Source organism: Hemitrygon akajei, chromosome 3 (assembly GCF_048418815.1).
Source record: "Hemitrygon akajei chromosome 3, sHemAka1.3, whole genome shotgun sequence".
In the NCBI taxonomy this organism is placed as follows: Eukaryota; Metazoa; Chordata; class Chondrichthyes; order Myliobatiformes; family Dasyatidae; genus Hemitrygon; species Hemitrygon akajei.
Genome location: NC_133126.1, coordinates 146182578 through 146189302, shown reverse-complemented (window position 1 = coordinate 146189302; position 6725 = coordinate 146182578).

Here is a 6725-nt window from a genome sequence, read left to right as displayed (position 1 = left end):
TGATTTTGCAATCTGCGTCAGTTATGCTATACAGTCCTAGGTATTACGGTATACCTTTGTCAGACTCTATGTTGTCTGAGTCTGTTTCACATTTGGTAACTTTATATATTTGCTCATTTCTGTGTTTGAGACTTTCCATTGACTGTGCTTTTTGTCTGCCTTGCACACTGTCTCCATGTGACCTTGTCTGTGACACTTCCTGCCAACTTTTTCTTTGAACCAACAGTCATTTGCTTCATGGGAGGATTTGACACATGAATAAGATCTTTGTCTTTTTGCACCATTCAACGACATATTGTACATTTCACACTCTAACCTCCTTTTCTGTAGTTTTGCCACATTCCTTGCTGCGTCTCTAACGATATTACAATGGTCAATGCCCATTCTAAGGTTAGGTCTCTTCGGAAAGTATCCTTTTTTGAGCGCTTTGCCTATGCATGCCACAGACAAGCCTGTCCCTTAATGCATCAGAAAGTCCATCTCTAAAGTCATACTAGGAAAGTTTGCATAGTTCTGCAATGTATTCAGAAATGTGTTCATCTTTTGACTGGTTCCTTTTGTAAAACCTAAATCCCTTCACTATTGCCAGCAGTTTAGGTCTCAAGTGATTTTGTAAAATTGTAACAATTTCATCGAACATCTTGCTTGCTGGCTTTGCAGGGGTTACTAATTTGCATGAGAGACTGTACATTCTTGGACCCATTAACAAAGAATTGGAGGGGCTTTCTTCTGCTCCTCCACATTGTTTCCATTACACTACAGTTCAACACCAAGGCTTCGTTAGCAATATCAAATTCATCATCTTTCCCATTGAAGCTATCTCCACGTTATTTTCAGTTTAAATTCAGCGAGTCTTTCACTGCTAGTGTCCGTGATGGCCTACTGGTGCCGTTTAATTCTCACTGTTTTGTCCTATGGTTTCATTTGGTGATATTCTCTCACATTCAGGTTCATACTTGTCATCAATGTATTGTGTCTGTGCACAACTACGAATCAATTAAACAAAAGCACAGACATGAGAGAAGCTTTAACTGGTGTATTCACATTGCAGCGATCGAGGGGGAGACATAGACAACAGAGCATGCACAGACCATATATCAAAGTCCAGTTGTAAAGTAGGCATTGCTCTAAAAGAAATGGATCCATACTTCACAATGTTGAACTCGTGAGTAATTTAACACTTGGTGATGGAGAAACAGGGTAGCAGGGAGAAGTCAGTATTTTGGGAAGGAGAGCTAAGTTATAGAATAGGAATTCTGGCAGCTCCTGCAAGTAACTGCATTGAATGGACAATTCTGACAGGCAGATGTTTGTCGTTGTTTTACTTCAGATTTCCTACATCTACAATATACAGTTATTTTCAGTTAATGATTCTTTGAAGCTCAAGCAGCATCTGAAAAAACAGCAAAACTTTATAGTTTTTGGAATGCATTGTATCAAGTGGCCTTTCAAAAACAAATTGCAGTATTCAAAGAGAATAAGACAATGTAGTGTACAAAAGTCCTCCCTAAATTAGTTGAGAACCAGGCATAGGTAATGAAAGTGTTGGTGTATTGATTAGGAATGAGAACATGATGGTAAATGCAGATTAACAATTTTTAGAATGCTATCATTCAGATTACAAATTAAAGACAGGAAGCAAGATCACAGCAAATGTTATGTGTTCCAACCTGTGCTATATGTGGCAAAACATTTAATTACATGACAATACTAAGAAATGCTAGAAAATCTTTCATATTTTGAAAAAGAAGTCAGAAACCTTCTTGGGACATCCATTTTAGCAGTGGTTCAAGATGAGTGACCAGCAAAATCAGGATTTATTGTTCCAAATTCTCAGTAATGGTTTAGATATTCCCCACTGCAGTTAGTTTCCTGCCTATGACTTCAAGTTTCACCTTTTGTCAGCCAGCATAGAGCACCAAAGAAGAGGCCAAATCAACAACAAAGGTTGGAGGTGTTGTGAATAGTGGGGAGGGCTGTCAGAGGTTACAGCGGGATTTTGATAGGATGCAAAACTGGGCTGAGAAGTGGCAGATGGAGTTCCATCCAGGTAAGTGTGAAATGGTTCATTTTGGGAGGTCAAATATGATGGCAGAATATAGTACTAATGGTAAGATTCTTGGCAGTGTGGAGAATCAGAGGGATCTTGGGGTCCGAGTCCACGCTCAAAGCAGCTGCTCAGGTTGACTCTGTGGTTAAGAAGATATATGGTGTATTGGTGTATTGAGAGGCATTGATCATGTGGATAGTCAGAGGCTTTTTCCCAGGGCTGAAATAGTTGCCACGAGAGGACACAGGTTTAAGGTGCTGGGGAGTAGGTACAGAGGAGATGTCAGGGGTAAGTTTTTTACTCAGAGAGTGGTGAGTGCGTGGAATGGCTGCCAGCAACTGTGGTGGAGGTGGATACAATAGGGTCTTTTAAGAGGCTTTTAGATAGGTACATGGAGCTTAGTAAAATTGAGGACTATAGGCAAGCCTAGTAATTTCTAAGGTAGGGACATGTTCGGCACAACTTTATGGGCTGAAGGGCCTGTATTGTGCTGTAGGTGTTCTATGTTTCTGTGTAAAACATGTTACCTTTTCACAATAGCACGAGCTCTGCAACCTGTTTGCTTTAAATAATGGTTTTACATAAGAGCAACTAGTGAGTATTCCACACAGTACATCTATGCATTTGTAACAGCTATGTGCTGTTTATTTTTAAATTGTTTGTCATGTCACATTCAAAGTGCTTGATAAGATCTGATTGTTTTAAATATGAGCAGGAATGCAGGGGTGAGGCGCTAATCACATCAATCGTTGCTTCTTATGAAGGCAGAGATAGGTTTTTGATGAATATCAAGGAGATGAATAGAGACTGGCAAGAATAAGCAAAGTCTGACATTTGGGTGACACATGCACCAAGTATCAGCAAATTCCAGTGTCTCTCTTTCTGCCTGAAGAAGAGCAGAGTTAGAATGGTGTAAATTATTGTCATCATCTCTGACCTGTTAGATCAGGAACCCCAATACTTTAGGAATATGTTCTTCCACTCTGTCAACAGTTTTCTGTATGGAAAATGAACCTACCGATGAATGCTACCTCACTATTTTTGCTCTATTTTTGCACTACTTATTTAATTTTTTAAAATATATTTCTTACTGTGACTTATAGCCGTAGAACAACAAATTTCATGACATATGTCAGTGATATTAAACCTGATTCTGATTCTGTGGAGCCACATTCTACTTCCCTGCACCCAGATTATTAGCCAGTGTCAAACTTCCAGAGATGGGAGGTCAGAATATAATAGCCTAGATTAGGTCAATAAATATCTCTATTTGAGAAGTTAATTTGTTTTGTCGGGTTTTCCTCTAAGGTGTGTTTTCAATATGCATAGAACAGGATACATAATATTTCCCACCAGTGCAGCAGTGATCAAATTCACCGGCACAGCAATGGGACCTTTAACAAGATCCACTTACCAATAGCTGTGAATCTGCCATTTTCTGATATTTTGTATGTCTTTCGTCAGTGGTACAATCACATCAGATTTGATCAATGCCTGGAATCTTAAAGTAGTGTATTCCAGAAGAAATTTTCAAATAGCATGCTCAAAGGAAATGTGAGCGAGAGATCAGCCAACAGTACTGCATTATATATTCTCTGCCTTATAAGTTTATGTGAACATCAAACTGAGCTAGTCATGTTATTCATAATTAGTATCTTTTTCTTTTATATATAATGAAACTGATGTACCATATAAACCTAAGACTCCAGTATGACAAACATAGAAATAAAATCACAGATATTTAGCATTATTGCACATTCTGTGACTAACATAAGTTCGCCCAAAGAGAAAGGTCAAATGTGGTTTTCAAAAGGACTTTATTTTAATATCCTTAATGTGATTACATAATGTGTAATTGTGTATTAAAATTCATGTGAGTTTAACTGCTGCAATGTCTATGAAAAGTATTAGGAGACAATGTATGCGTAGGGTCTTATCTGAGATACTCAACAACCCCCTCCCCTCCCCCACACAAAATCACATCTCTAAATGTAAACATATTAGAAAAGGGTGAGAAAGATCCAATTTTAACATAGAACATAAAACAGTACAGCATAGTGCAGACCTTTCAGCCTATAATGTTGTGCCAACCCTTTAACCTACTCCAAAATCAGTCTCACCCTTCTCTCCCACATAGCCTCCATTGTCTTTCATCCTTTGTGTCTATCTAAGAGTCTCTTGAAAGTCTCTAATGTATCTGCCTCTACCACCACCCCTGGCAGGGTGTTCCTCACACCCACCACTGTCTGCATAAATAAAAATATACTTTTCTCCAATCACCGTAAAACTATGCTCCTTGTAAGATCTACCACTCAGTTTGTTACTATAGAGAGTCTCTGGACTGGGGAGAAGTGGTTTCTGCACACACTGAGCATCAGCTCTCAGTCCCCATCAAAGACCTGCACTCCATTATGGCCCAGAGTCCTGATCATGTGACTCGGCCTAACCTGCCCAACACCTGCTCTCACGAGCCGCCTCTCCACAATGAGCCATGAATAAATTCAAGCAAAACCCCAGCAAAGAGTAGGGATTTGTAGTAAGTCCCCCACCCTCAGCTTGATTAGATGTCTTTGATAAAGTGCAGGGGAATGAAATGCCTGGATGATAATTTTCTGCAGGGTAATGTTGAGCTGTTTTCATTGTAATACAATGATAACACAATTGCCTCTGGAATTATCCTGAGCTCTTAGTGAGTTACCCTTGTAAACAAAGTAGACAAAAAAGTGCTTTTCCAATTTCTACCACACCAGCAATCATTTCTGGACAGAGTAGCACTCATCGGGCTGGATATTCTGTGCACGATTCACCTTGCATAGATGTCATTTGCTTAAACCTACCCATGCAATAAATAACATCTTGATGTGCACAGAGACCATTTTTGCAATTACTGACATAGGTAATCAATAAGGGTGTCAAAAGTTATGGAGAGAAGGCACAATACTGGGGTTGAGATGGATAATAAATCAGCCATGATCAAATGGTGGATCAGATTCCATAGGCCAAATTGCCTAATTATGTCCCTATATCTTATTGTCTTACAGCCTTATAAAATGTAATCCATGTTCATCAGTCACAAGACGCAGGAGGAAATCAGTAAAGAGGCATGAACTAAACTGTTTCGAGTATGACATCCACATTAACCACACAGCATCTGCCAGGCACATTTTTTATTGAAGACCCAGGAGCAGAATTTGACCCACTGAGTATTCTTCACCATTTCATCATAGCTACTTTATTATCCCTCTCAACTCCACTCCCCTGCCTTCTCCCCATAACCTTTGATGCCTTTACTAATCAAGAATCTATCAACTTCCACTTTAAATATGTCCATTGACTTGGCCTCCACAACTATCTGTGGCAATGAATTCCACAGATTCACCATCCTCTGGCTAAAGAAATTCCTTCTTATCTATGTTCATTATTCTGAAGCTGTCCCCCTCTGGTCCTGGACTCACTCACAAGAGCAAACATCCTATCCACATCCACTCCAAGTACAGTCTGAGCAAAGACTAGTAAAGCATCAGCATTACATGCTTGCTTTTATATCATCATCCTCTTGAAGTGAATGCTAGCAACGCATTTTCCTTCCTTACAACTAACTCAACCTGCAAGCTAACCTAAGGGAATCCTGCATAAGGACTCCCAAATCACCTTGCACCTCCAGTTTCTGAATGTTCTCCCCATTTAGGAAATAGTCTATGTCTTTATTCCTTCTAACAAAGTGCATGGCCATACACTTCCTTGCACTATATTCCATCTGCCACTCCTTCGCCCATTCTTCTAATCTATATAAGCCTTTCTGCAGATTCCCGGCTCCTCCACATTACCTGCCCCTTCACTTATCTTTCTATCATCTACCAATGTGGCCACAAAGCCATCAATTCTATTAACCAAATCATTAGCATGTAATGTGAAAAGAAGCGATTCCAACACTGACCACTGTGGAAAATTACTAGTCACGGGCAGCCACCAAGAAAAGACCCACATTGTTCCCAATCTTTGCCTCCTGCCAATAAGCCAAATTTATATCCATGCTAGTATCCTTTCTTGTAATATCATGAATACTTCTTCTTTGGGATTTACTGTATCTATCCTGCACCTTCTAAACTTTTCTCAGAAGTTCCAGCCATTGCTGTTCTGTCATCATCCCTGCTGGTGTCTTCTGAGTATGAGTGCCATACTCAGTGCCAGAGACTCAGTCGCTGTGGCCGTCCCCAGTAGGTCAACCCCTCTACAGTACCCAAAGCGGTATACATATTATTGAGGGAAATGGCTACAGGGGTACTCTGTATTGACTCTGTATTGACTGCCCATTTCCATTCCTCTCCTGGCAATCCCTAGTAACTTGCAACTTATTGGTGACTACCTCCCCGTGGTTCCTATCTGTTACCTCCTCAGTTCCCAGTGAGCCAAAGGTCATCGAGATCCTTAGCACATTTTCTGAGGAGCTGCAGCTCGGTGCACCTGGCACACATGTGGTTATCCGGGAGGGTAGAGGTCTCCCAGAATTTGCACATCTCACACCAAAAACACAACACTGTCCTTGGAGCCATTCTCACTGCCCTAACTATGCACTAACAGAAGAAGGATGAAGAAGAAGAAGCTTACCAGAAACTTACCTCGCACAAGCTTGTGGAGCCAAAGCCTCCCCACTCTAACACTGGTTCACTCACAC